Here is a 14,108-nt window from a genome sequence, read left to right on the forward strand (position 1 = left end):
TGGGCTCAGGTGATCCTCCCACCTCAGCCTCTGGGTAGCTGGGACTAAAAGTACGTGTCACCACACCCGGCGTTTCACTAGCTAGGACTACAAGCACTGGGACTACAGTGATCATAGCTCACTGTAACCTCAAATTACTGGGCCCAGGTATTCTCCTACCTCAGCCTTCTGTGTAGCTAGGACTACAGGCATGCACCACCATGCTTGGCTAATTATTTTTATTTTTATTTATTTATTTTTGGGACCGAGTCTTGCTCTGTTCCCAGGCACCCAGGCTGGAGTGCAGTGGCACAATCTCAGCTCACTGCAGCCTCCACCTCCCAGGTTCAAGTGATTCCCCTGCCTCATCCTCCAGAGTAGCTGGGATTACAGGCACATGCCACCACGCCCAGCTAATTTTTTGTATTTTTAGTAGAAACGGGGTTTCACTGTGTTAGCCAGGATGATCTTGATCTCCCGACCTCGTGATCCACCGGCTTCAGCCTCCAAAAGTGCTGCAATTACAGGTGTGAGCCACCGTGCCCAGCCTATTATTTTTTGGAGAGACGTGGTCTTGTTAGGTTGCCCAGGCTGGTTTTGAACTCCTGGACTTAAGCGATTCTCTGGTCCTAGCCTCTTTGTAATATGCCCCCACAAATATGTCCCAGCCCCATATTTTCATAAATACTACTTGATAAATTCCACCTGATATTTAGTATAGTCAGAGCAACTGAGTAATCTATTTTGATTAAATTTTGTTCCTTGTAGCTTAGAACTTGAGGTGAGATTCCCCAAGCGTTTGCTGAGTTGATTGTCTAAGCCTGAAGTAAGTTATTGTACCCTCCTTTATGCTGTATTCAGAACATTCTTGGAACTATAACATTCACCTTAGAATGGAAATGTACAGATTGTTTATAAACATCAGATTCCTGTCTAAGTCTCTTTCCTTTTTATGACTTTGTTGTAACTGTAACTTACCTCAGTATCCTCTTATAATATTTTGGTTTGATTCTGTTTAGATTATCTAAAAAATAGATTATTATGTAGGAACATGAAGACTTAAAAAGTGAATGAACAAGTTTTATGTCTTTTCTGTTGGATGCTGGTTGTCTGTGCTCTTTAGTTTTTGTCTGGTTTTAAAAAAACATGTAGGGCTGGGCGCAGTGGCTCACACCTGTAATCCCAGCACTTTGGGTGGCCGAGGCAGGCAGATCATGAGGTGAGGAGTATGAGACCAGTTTGCCCAACACAGTGAAACCCTGTCTCTACTAAAAATACAAAAAATTAGCCAGGTGTAGTGGTGCACACCTGTAATCCCAGCTACTCAGGAGGCTGAGGCAGGAGAATCGCATGAACCCTGGAGGCGGAGGTTGTAGTGAGTTGAGATCTCACCATTGCATTCCAGTCTGGGTGACAGTGGGAGACTCTGTCTCAAAAAAAAAAAAAAGAAAAAGAAATGCAGAACCAGCATAACTAAGAAAGTGGCTTTTTTACTTTTCTAACCGAAATTCAGATTTTAATTCATTAAATTATAGGCAAAGCTTTTTTTTTTTTTTTTTTTTTTTTTTTTTTTTTTTTGGACGGAGTCCTGTTCTGTCACCAGGCTGGAATGCAGTGGCGTGATCTTGGCTCACTGCAACCTCCACCTCCCCGGTTCAAGCGATTCTTCAGCCTCAGCCTCCCAAGTAGCTGGGACTACTGGCACGCACCACCATGCCCAGCTAATTGTTGTATTTTTAGTAGATAGAGTTTCTCCATGTTAGCCGGGATGGTCTCAATCTCCTGACTTCGTGATCCGCCCGCCTCACCCTCCCAAAGTGCTGGGATTACAGGTGTGAGCCACCTCACCCAGCCTGTTCTCGTCATTTAGCTCCCACTTATAAGTGAGAACATGTAATATTTGGCTTTTGGATTCTGTTAGTTTGCTGAGGATAATGGCCTCCAGTTCCATTCATGTGGAACTACTATTCTAAAAATCTGGTAACTTGCAGGGTATCATGAAACGTAGTTTATCGGGAAATGTTGTTTAGCAGATTCTTGAAAGCAACTGGTCTGAGAAGATACTCAGTTCTTGATTGAGAATAGCTTCTGCCTTGTTTGATTGCTGCAACTGGAAGATATTTGGATTAAGATTAGGAGCTATGATATGTGCTATTCAAGTATGATAGATAATCTACTGACTTTTTTTTTTTTTTTGGAGACAGGATCTCCCTCTCTTATCCAGGCTGGAGTGCAGTGGTGTGATATCAGCTCACTGCAGCCTCTGCATCCTGGGCTGCGATCCTCCCACCTCAGCCTTCTGAGTAGCTGGGACTACCGGCATGCACCACTGTGTCCAGCTAACTATTGTACTTTTTAGTAGAGAGGGGGTGTATTAGTTTGTTTTCACTTTGCTGATAAAGGTATACACAAAACTGGGAACAAAAAGAGGTTTAATTGGACTTAGAGTTCCACTTGTCTGGGGAGGCCTCAGAATCATGGTGGGAGGCGAAAGGCACCTATTACATGGTGGCGGCAAGAGAAAAATGAGGAAGAACCAAAACTGGAAACCCGATAAACCCATCAGGATCTCGTGAGACTTATTCACTATCACAAGGAGACTAGCACGGGAAAGACCAGCCCCATGATTCAGTTACCTCCCCCTGGGTCTCTTCCACAATATGTGAGAATTCTGGGAGACATAATTCAAATTGAGATTTCTGTGGGCCATAGCCAAACCATATCATTCTGCCCCTGGCCCCTCCACATCTCAGGTCCTCACATTTCAAAACCAATCATGCCTTCCCAACAGTCCCCCAAAACATTAACTCATTTCAACATTAACCCAGAAGTCTACAGCCCAAATTCTCATTTGAGACAAGGCAAGTCCCTTCTGCCTATGAGCCTGTAAAATCAAAAGCAAGCTAGTTACTTCCTAGATACAATGGGTGTACAGATACTGGGTAAATACAGCCGTTCCAAACAGGAGAAATTGGTCAAAACAAAGAGGTTACAGGGTCCCTGCAAGTCCAAAATCCAGCAGTGCAGTCAAATTTTAAAGCTCTAAAATGATCTCCTGTGACTCCAGGTCTCACATCCAGGTTACACTGATGCAAGAGGTAGGTTCCCATGGTCTTGGGCAGTTCTGCCCCTGTGACTTTGCAGGATACAGCCTTCCTCCTGGCTGCTTTCATGAACTGGCCTTGAGTGTCTGCAGCTTTTCCAGGTGCACAGTGCAAGCTTTCGGTGGATCTACCATTCTAGGGTCTGGAAGACAGTGGCCCTCTTCTCACAACTCCACTGGCACTCACAGTAGGGACTCTGTGTTGGGGCTCTGACCCACATTTCCCTCCTGCACTGCCCTAAGCAGAGGTTCTCCATGAGGGCTCCAACCCTGCAGCAAACTTTTGCTTGGGCATCCAGGTGTTTCCATACATGTTGTGAAATCTAGGCAGAGGTTTCCAAACCTCAATTCTTGACTTATGTGCACCTGAGTGCTCAACACCACATGGAAGCTGCCAAGGCTTGGGCTTTTTTCTCCTGGGCCTCCAGGCCTGTGATGGCAGGGGCTGCTGGGAAGGTCTCTGACATGGCCCAGAGACATTGTCCCTATGGTCTTGAGGATTAACATTAGGCTCCTTGCGTACTTACACAAATTTCTGCAGCCAGCTTGAATTTCTTCCCAGAAAAAGGGTTTTTCTTTTCTGTTGCATAGTCAGGCTACAAATTTTCCAAACTTTCATGCCGTTTCCCCCCGCCCCCTTTTTTTTTTTGGAGACAGAGTCTTGCTTTGTTGCCCAGGCTGGAGTGCAGTGGCGCAGTCTTGGCTCACTGCAACTTCTGCCTCCCGGGTTGAAGTGATTTTTCTGCCTCAGCCTCTGAGTAGCTTGGATGGGATCTCAGCCACAGTAGCTGGGATTAGCCACCACGCCTGGCTAATTTGTATATTTCTGTTAGAGATGGGGTTTCACCATGTTGGCCAGGCTGGTCTCAAAACTGCTGACTTCAAGCTGTCTGCCCACCTTGGCCTCCCAAAGTGCTGTGATTACAGGCGTGAGCCACCGTGCCTGGCTGCTCTGCTTCCCTTTTAAAACATGCTTTTAAAACACCCAAGTCACCTTTTGAATGCTTTACTGCTTAGAAATTTCTTTCTCCAGATACCCTAAATCATCTTTCTCAGGTTCAAAGTTCCACAAATATCTAGGGCAGGGGCAAAATGCTGCCAGTCCCTTTGCTAAAACTTAACAAGTGTCACCATTGCTACAGTTCCCAACAAGTTCATCATTTCCATCTGAGACCACCTCAGCCTGGACCTCATTGTTCATATCACTATCAGCATTTTTGTAAAAGCCATTCAACAAGTCTCTAGGAGGTTCTAAACTTTCTCACATTTTCTTGTCTTCTGAGCCCTCCAGACTGTTTCAAACTCTGCTTGGTTTCCGGTTTCAAAGTCACTTCCACATTTCCAGGTATCTTTTCAGCAACGCCCCAGTCTACTGGCACCAATTTACTGTATTAGTTTGTTTTCACGCTGCTAATAAAGACATACCTGAAACTGGGAACAAAAAAAGGTTTAATTGGACTTACAGTTCTGCGTGGCTGGGGAGGCCTCAGAATCATGGCAGGAGACAAAAGGCACTTTACATGGTGGAGAGGAGAAAAATGAGAAAAGTATAAACAGAAACCTCTGATAAACCTGTCAGATGTTGTGAGACTTATTATCACAAGAATAGCACAGGAAAGACTAGCCCCCATGATTTGATTACCTCCCCCGGGTCCCTCCTGCAACACGTAGGAATTCAGGGAGATAAAATTCAAATTAATATTTTGGTGTAGACACTGCCAAACCACATCACGGGGTTTCTCCATGTTGCCCAGCTGGTCTTGAACTCCTGGACTTAAGTGATCTGCCTGCATCGGCCTCTCAAAATGTTGGGATTACAGGCTTGAGCCACCATACCTGGCCTCTGCTGACCTTTTAAATAAAGCTTTTGCAAGTGATAATTTGATGTTAGGAACCATTGGTAGTTGGTGAATTACTGGATAAGTCTTTATTTCTTCCTTCTACATCTAATAAATCTGCTGATTTCCATTTTCATGTTAATGCCTCTATTGTTAACATGTAATTAGTTATGTCTTCCCTCACACACATCCTTTATTTTCTGTATTTTCCCTATTTCATAAACTTCTAGTTGTCAGGGACCAAGGTAAAAAATAGATTTTTTTGTTGTTTGTTTTTTGAGATCCCTCTCTGTTGCCCAGGCTGGAGTGCAGTGGCACTATCTCAGCTTGCTGCAACCTCTGCCTCCCAGGTTCAAGCTGGGATTACAGGTATGTGCCACCATGCCCAGCTAATTTTTTTTGTATTTTTAGTAGAGACAGGGTTTCACCATGTTGGCCAGGCTGGTCTCAAACACCAGACCTCAGATGATCTGCCCGCCTTGGCCTCTCAAAGTGCTGGGATTACAGGCGTGAGCCACTGTGCCCACCCAAAAAATAGATTATTAATTATTATTTTGTAAAGGTTGTTATGATAAGTGTGAAACTTGTTTTGTTTAACACATTTGGAAACATAAAATGGGAATATGGGAATAATTTAATAAATGATCACCATCTTGTTTTATAAATTACTTTTAATGCTCTGTTGTTTTCTTTCTTTTTCTTTTTTACTCTTCTCATTTTGTGGTGGGGCACTTACCTTAGCAATAAACACATGTCTTAGGTGCTGCATTGGATAACGGGATACATGGATATAATGTTAGAGTAGAGAATGCTTAAGAATTCTGCATTCCAAAATGCATACTAAAGCCTCTGTTTCTAGTGCTTAAGCGGCAGTGATCTGATCTCTAAGAAAGTCTGGATATTGACATGCAAATGAATAAATCAGGATTTAGAGACCTCTACTTTCTTGATCCCTCTACACTCTAGTTCAACTCTCTTCATCATGCATCCATTGCACATACCGTGCAAACCCTCAACCCAACTCTAGAACCTTTTAAATGTGTGCCATTTCAGTGTCTGCATTCAGACTGTCCATACTTAGTAAAGAAAAATCATGTCTTTGGAGATTGACACCACTAAAAATGCATGGTCTCCAATCAAAAAAATGTTTTTTCTCTTTTACTCTTCAGTTTCTTTTCTCTCATTCTTCATTGTAACTATATCAAGCCTCTTAATGACTTTCTTATTCCTGCTCTTCCATAAATGACCTTGCTGTCTGTTTTCCAGAAACATAAAAACATATTGACATCTTTTTCTCGTTTGTTTCCAGCACCATGTAAGAAGTGACCCATCTTTATGTGTAAGACTTCTGCATCTGGATTCTTTGTCCTTCTTCTTCCCTTAGGTCTTTCTTCTGTTGAGTCCTTCTGATTTTTTTTTGTTTCTTTGGTTTCTTTTTTCTTTTTTGAGATGGAGTCTCGCTCTGTTGCCCAGGCTGGAGTGTTGTGGTGTGATCTCAGCTCACTGCAACCTACACCTCCCAGGTTCAGGCGATTCTCCTGCCTCAGCCTCCCGAGTAGCTGGGATTATAGGTGGGTGCCACCACGCCAAACTAATTTTTGTATTTTTAGTAGAGATGGGATTTTATCATATTGGCCAGGCTGGTCTCGAACTCCTGACCTCATGATCTGCCCCTGTTGGCCTCCCAAAGTGCTGGGATTATAGGTGTGAGCCACTGTGCCCAGCCTCTTTTCGTTTTTCATAAGTTATTGGGGAACAGGTGATATTTGGTTGCATGAGTAAGTTCTTTAGTAGTGATTTGTGATATTTTGGTGCACCCGTCATCTGAGCAGTATACACTGCATTATATTTGTAGTCTTCTATCCTTTGCCCCCCTTGCACTCTTCCCCTCAAGTCCCCAAAGTCCACTGTATCATTTTCACACCTTTGCATCCTCATAGCTTAGCTCCTACATATCTGTGAGAACATACGATATTTAGTTTTCCATTCTTGAGTTACTTCACTTGGAATAATAGTCTCCATTCTCATCCAGGTTACTGCAAATGCTGTAAATTCATTCCTTTTTATGGCTGCGTGGTATTCCACTATAGACAGACAGACTGACAGATAGGGTTTGGTGTGTACACGCACACACACACACGCACACACAGTTTCTTTATCCACTCATTGATTGATGGGCATTTGGGTTGGTTCCACGATTTTATAGTTGTGAATTGTGCTGCTTTAACGTGTGTGCAAGTATCTTTTTCGAATAATGACTTCTTTTCCTCTGGGTAGATACCCAATAGTGGAATTGCTGAATGGTAGTTCAACTTTTAGTTATTTAAGGAATCTGCACACTGTTTTCCATAGCGGCTGTACTAGTTTACATTCCCACTAACAGTGTAGACTTGTTCTGTGTTCACCACATTCACACCAACATCCACTGTTTTTTGATTTTTTGATTATGGCCATTCTTGCAGAAGTAAGTTGGTATCGCATTGTGTTTTTGATTTGCATTTCCCTGACCATTAGTGATATTGAACAGTTTTTCTTTTTTCTTTTCTTTTCTTTTTTTTTTTTTGAGACAGAGTCTCACACTGTTGCCCGGGCTGGACTGCAATGGCGCGATCTTGGCTCACTGCAACCTCTACCTTCTGGGTTCAAGCAATTGTCCTGCCTCAACCTCCCGGTAGCTGGGATTACAAGTGCCTGCCACCACACCCAGCTAATTTTTTGTATTTTTAGTAGAGATGGGATTTCACTATGTTGGTTAGGCTGGTCTCAAACTCCTGATCTAGTGATCCACCCACCTCTGCCTCCCCAAGTGCTGGGATTACAGGTGTGAGCCACCGTACCTGGCCACATTTTTTCGTATGTTTGTTAACCATTTGTATATCTTCTTTTGAGAATTGTCCTTAGCCAACATTTTGATGCGGTTGTTTTTTTCTTACTGATCTGAGTTCATTGTAGATTCTGGGTATTGGTCCTTTGTCAGATGTGTAGATTGTGAAGATTTTCTTCCACTCTGTGAGTTGTCTGTTTACTCTGCTGCCTGTTCCTTTTGCCATGTAAAAGCTCTTTAATTAGGTCCCAGTGATTTATCTTCATTTTTATTGCATCTGCTTTTGGGTTCTTGGTCATGAAATCGTTGCCTAAGCCAACGTCTAGAAGGGTTTTTCCAATGTTACCTTCTAGAATTTTTATAGTTTGAGATCTTACGTTTAAGTCCTTAATCCATCTTGAGTTGATTTTTGTATAAGGTGATAGATGAGGATCCCATTTCATTCTCCTATATGTGGCTAGCCAATTATCCCAGCACCATTTGTTGAAAAGGGTGTCCTTTCCCTGCTGTATGTTTTTGTTTGCTTTGTTGAAGATTAGTTGGCTGTAAGTATTTGGGTTTATGTCTGGGTTCTCTATTCTGATCCATTGGTCTATGTGCCTATTTTTAATGCCAGTACCATGCTGTTTTGGTGACTATGGCCTTATAGTATAGTTTGAAATCAGGTAGTGTGATGCCTCCAGATTTGTTCTTTTTGCTTAGTCTTGCTTTGGCTATGTAGGCTCTTTTTTGGTTCCATATGAATTTTAGAATTGTCTTTTTCTAATTCTGTGAAGAATGGTGGTGGTATTTGTTGGGGATTGCATTGCACTTGTAGATTGCTTTTGGCAGTATATTCATTTTCACAACATTGATTCTGTCCATCCATGAGCATGGAATATGTTTCCATTTGTTTGTGTCATCTATTACTTCTTTCAGCAGTGTTTTGTAGTTTTCCTTGTAGGGGTCTTTCAGCTCCTTGGTTAGGTACATTCCTAAGTTTGTCAGTTTTTTTTGTTTGTTTGTTTTTTGTTTTGGTAGCTGTTGTAAAAGGGGTTGAGTTATTGATTTGATTCATCACTTAGTTGCTCTTGGTGTGTAGAAGAGCTACTGAGTTGTGTAAATCTTGTATTGAGAAACTTTGCTGAATTCTTTCATCAGTTCTAGGAGCTTTCTGGAGGAGTCTTTTTTTTTTTTTTTTTTTTTTTTTTTTTTTTGAAATTGAATGCTCTCCAATCTGGAGAAGTTTTTAGGGTTTTCAAGGTAAACGATCATATCAGCAAACAGTGACAGTCTGACTTCCTCTTTACTACCGATTTAGATGCCCTTTTTTTTCTTTCTTTTGTCCGATTGCTCTGGCTAGGACTTCCAGTACTGTGTTGAAGTGGAGCGGTGAGAGTGGGCATTCTTGTCTTGTTCCAGTTCTCAGAGGAAATGTTTTCAACTTTTCCCCATTCAGTATTATGCTGACTGTGGGTTTGTCATAGGTGGCTTTTATTCAGTTAAGGTATTTCCCTTGTATGCCAATTTTGCAGAGAGTTTTAATCATAAAGAGATGCTGGATTTTGTTGAATGCTTTTTCTGCATCTATTGAGATGATCATGTGATTTTTGTTTTTAATTCTGTTACGTAGTGTATCACATTTATCGACTTGCATGTGTTAAACCATCCCTGCATCCCTAGTATGAAACCCACTTGATTATGGTGGATTAATCTTTTTGATATGTTGTTGGATTTGGTTACCTAGTATTTTGTTAAGGATTTTAGTCTATGTTCATCAAGGATATTGGTCTGTAGTTTCTTTTTTGGTTGTGTCCTTTCCTGGTCTTGGTATTAGGGTGATGCTAGCTTCATAAAATGAATGAGGGAGAGTTCCTTCTTTCTCTATCTTTTGGAATAGTGCAGAAGGATTGGTACCAACTCTTCTGACTCTGTCTGATAGAATTCTGCTGTGAATCCATCTGTCTCTGGACTTTTTATTGTTGGTAATTTCTTGTTTTTTTTTTTTTTTTTTTTGAGATGGAGTCTGGCTCTGTCGCCTAGGCTGGAATACAATGGTACGATCTTGGCTCACTGCAACCTCTACCTCCTGGGTTCAAGCAATTCTCCTGCCTCAGCCTCCCAAGTAGCTGGGACTACAGGCACGTGCCACTACACCCAGCTATCTTTTTGTGTTTTTAGGAGAGAAGGGGTTTCGCCATGTTAACCAGGATGGTCTCGATCTCCTGACCTCATGATCTGCCTGCCTCAGCCTCCCAAAGTGCTGGGATTACAGGCGTGAGCCTGTTTGTTGGTAATTTCTTAATTACCATTTCAATCTCACCTCTTGTTATTGGTCTGTTTGGGGTATCTAATTCTTCCTGATTTTTTTCTTCTTTGATCCTGAAATCCATGACCAAGGATTGAGAGGAGGTTTGTATTTTTCCAAGAATTTCCAAGAATTTATCCATCTCCTCTAGGTTTTCTAGTTTATGTGTGTAAAGGTGTTCATGGTAGCCTTGAATGATCTTTTTGTATTTAAGTTGTGTCAGTTGTAATATCTCCTATTTCATTTCTTAGTGAGGTTATTTGGATTTTCTTTCTTCTTGGTTAATCTTGCTAATGGTCTATCAATTTTGTTTATCTTTTCGAAGAACCAGCTTTTTGTTGTGTTTATCTTTTTTATTGTGTTTTTTTTGTTTCATTTAGTTCTGCCGCTATCTTGGTTGTTTTCTTTATTCTGCTGGGTTTGAGTTTAGTTTGTTCTTGTTACTAGTTTGTCTGTGCTCTTTGGATGTAGGCGTTTAGGTCTATGAACTTTTAGCACTGCCTTGGCTGTATCCCAGAGGTTGTGTCATTATTGTCATTCAGTTCAAAGAATTTTTAAATTTCCATCTTGATTTTGTTTTTGACCCAATGCTCATTCGGGAACAGGTTATTTAATTTTCAACTATTTGCATGGTTTTGAAGGTTCCTTTTGGAGTTGATTTTCAGTTTTACTCCATTGTGGTCTGAGAGAGTGCTTGATATAATTTCAATTTTCTTAAATGTATTGAGGCCTGTTTTGTGGCCTATTCTTGGAGAAAGTTCCATGTTCTGTTGAATAGAATGTGTATTCTGCGCTTGATGGATTAAATGTTCTGTATATATCTGTTAAGTCCATTTGTTCCAAGGTATAGTTTAAATCCATTGTTTCTTTGTTGACTTTCTGTCTTGACGACCTGTCTAGTGCTGTCAATGCAGTATTGAAGTCCCCTAGTATTATTGTGTTGCTATCTAATTTCTTAGGTCCATTAGTGATTGTTTTATAAATTTGGGAGCTCCAGTGTTAGTTGCATATATGTTTAGGATTGTGGTATATTCCTGTTGGACAAAGCCTTTTACCATTATATAACGTCCCTCTGTCTCTTTTAACCACTGTTGCTTTAAAATTTATTTTGTCTGATATAAGAATAACTACCCCTGCTTGCTTTTGGTGTCCATTTGCATGAAATGCCCTTTTCCACCCCTTTTACTTTAAGTTTATGTTAGCCCTTATGTGTTAGGTGAGTCTCCTGAAGGCCACAGATAATAGTTGGTTGGTGAGTTCTTATCCAATCTGAGGTTCTGTATCTTTTAAGTGGAGCATTAAGTCGTTTACATTCAATGTTCGTATTGAAATGTGAGGTACCCTTGCATTCATCATGCTCTTTGTTGCCTGTGTACTTTGGTATTTTTGTTTTGTTTTGTTTTATGCTTTGTCTTTTTAATTTGTATTTTTCTTTTATAGGTCTGATGTGATTTATTCTTTAAAGGGGCTCTGTTTTGATGTGTTTCAAAGATTTGTTTTCAAGATTTAGAGCTCCTTTTAACAGTTCTTGTAATGGTGGCTTGGTAATTGTGAATTCTCTCAGCATTTGTTTGTCTGAAAACGTCTGTAGCTTTCCTTCATATATGATGCTTCTTTTCAGTGGATACAAAATTGTTGGCTGATAATTGTTTTGTTTGAGGAGGCTGAAGATAGGCCCCCAATCCCTTCTAGCTTGTATGATTTCTGCTGAGAAATCTGCTGTTAATCTGATAGGTTTTCTTTTATAGGTTACCTGGTGCTTCTGTCTCACAGCTCTTAAGATTCTTTCCTTCTTCTTGATTTTGGGTGACCTGATGACAGTGTGCCTAGGTGAAAATCTTTATGCAATGACTTACCGAGGTGTTCTTTGTGCTTCTTGTATTTGAATGTCTAGGTCTCCAGCAAGGCCAGGGATGTTTTCCTCAGTTATTCCCCTATATATGATTTCTAAGTTTTAGAAGTCTCTTCTTTCTCAGGAACACTAATTATTCTTAGGTTTGTCATTTAACATAATCCCAGACTTCTTGGGGGCTTTGTTAATACTTTCTTCTTTTTTCTTTGTCTTTGTTGGGTTGGGTTAATTCAAAGACCTTGTCTTCGAGCTGGTAGTTGAAAATTCACATGATTTGAATATCTAGCAATAAAAGATTGTTAAAAATAGTATGTCCACATGATCAAATCTCATGCAGTCATTAAAAAATTATGGCAAGGCGAGTGTGGTGGCTCATGCCTACAATCCCAGCATTTTGGGATGCTGAGGCAGGTGAATCACCTGAGGTCAGAAGTTCAAGACCAGCCTAACCAACATGGCGAAACCCTGTCTCTACTAAAAATACAAAAATTAGCCAGTTGTGATGGCACATGCTGGTGGTATGTGCTTGTAATCCCAGCTACTCGGGAGACTGAGGCAGGAGAATCACTAGAACCCGGGAGGTGGAGGCTGCAGTGAGTCAAGGTTGTGCCAAAGTTCAGCTAGAGGATTCCTTCTCCCTGTGGAGTTTTACCCCCCTGCTCCTCTGGCCACCTTCCCAGTGGATCCCTATGGTGCCAGGCAAGAATGGGCTGCTTGGGACCCAGTGAGCTCCCAGGGTGTTTTTGCTGCATCCTCTACCCCTGCATTTCACTTGGCTTTGTCAATTGAAGTCTGAAACTTCTCCCGCAAACGGACCTTCAGCTTCTCCAGTGGGGGGTGTGTGCTCAGAGAGTAGGGTCTCCCTTTCTCACTTCCGCAGTTGGGGCACTCACAGTATTTGGGATGTCTCCTGGGTCCTGCAGGAGCAGTTCACTTCCTTCAGAGGGTCTGTGGACCCTCTTGGGATTGCTGGTTTGTTCTTGCAGTGGATCTGGAGCTAAAATTCACAGTGTAAGTGTCCACATGCTGCTCTGTCCGGAGCTGCAATCTAGTCCTCCCTCCTGTCTGCCATGATCCTCTAGTTCCTCTCCTGATTAAAAAAAATTTTTTATTATGGAAAACGTCAGGCCCTTACACAAAGTTAGAGAATAGTGTAATGAACCCTTATGTGTACCCATTACCAAGCCTCAACAGTTAGCAATTCAAAGCCTGTCTTGTTTCATATATCTCTCTCAGTCAGTCATTACTGTTTTTTTTTTTTTGAAGCAAGTCACAGACATCATATTATTTTACTTTGATTTGATGTTGCTCTTCCTTTTTTCTTTCTTTCGTTTTTTTTTTTTTTTTTTTTTTTTTGAGACGGAGTTTTGCTCTTGTTGCCCAGGCTGGAGTGCAGTGGCACGATCTTGGCTCACTGCAACCTCCATCTCCCGGGTTCAAACAATTCTTCTGCCTCAGCCTCCTGAGTAGCTGGGATTACAGGCACCTGCCACCACGCCCAGCTAATATTTTTGTATTTTTAGTACAGTTGGGATTTCACTATGTTGGTTAGGCTGGTCTCGAACTCCTGACCTCATGATCCACCCACCTCAGCCTCCCCAGGTGCTGGGATTACAGGTGTGAGCCACTGTGCCTGGCTGATGTAGCTTTTTCATTGTGTATTTTCTTTTTGTAGAGATGTGGTCTTGCTGTGTTGCTCATGCTGGTCTTGAACTCCTGGCCACAAGCAGTCCTCCTGCCTCAGCCTCCCAAAGTCTTGGGATTTCAGGCTGAGCCTCCACACCCAGCCTCATTGTGTATTTCTGAAAGACTTTAAAAAATAAACACAATACTGTTACCACTTTTTAAAATAATCAGTTATTTAATATTATCAGCTGTCCAGCCAGTGTTCAGATTTCCCCAGTTTGTTCATTGGTTTGTTTTACAATTTGTTTGAATCTAGATCTAAATTAAGTCTATAAATTGCAGTTGGTTGATACGTCACTTGTCTCACTTAATCCATAGGTTTCCCTTTCTATCTCCTTTTCTTCCTTTGGTATTTATTGAAGAAACTACGTCATTTGTTTTGTAGGACTTTTGACAGTCTGGATTTTGTTGACGGTATCCTCATGATGTCTTTAACATACAATTGGTCCTCTGTATCTCTGGGTTCTGCATCTGTGAATTCAATCTTGGATTGAAAATATTAGAAAAAAATATGTCTGTACTGAATATGTACAGACTTT

General features: G+C 41.4%; 1 protein-coding gene across 2 annotated transcripts in view; it reads left to right on the forward strand.

Annotated features, from left to right (window-relative positions):
* PAFAH1B1 (platelet activating factor acetylhydrolase 1b regulatory subunit 1) overlaps positions 1-14,108 on the forward strand; it is a 102,695-nt gene that overhangs the window by 31,638 nt on the left and 56,949 nt on the right. The gene's annotated exons all lie outside the window — the stretch shown is intronic.

Source organism: Sapajus apella, unplaced genomic scaffold (assembly GCF_009761245.1).
Source record: "Sapajus apella isolate SASKATOON/1434 unplaced genomic scaffold, GSC_monkey_1.0 scaffold136, whole genome shotgun sequence".
NCBI lineage: Eukaryota > Metazoa > Chordata > Mammalia > Primates > Cebidae > Sapajus > Sapajus apella.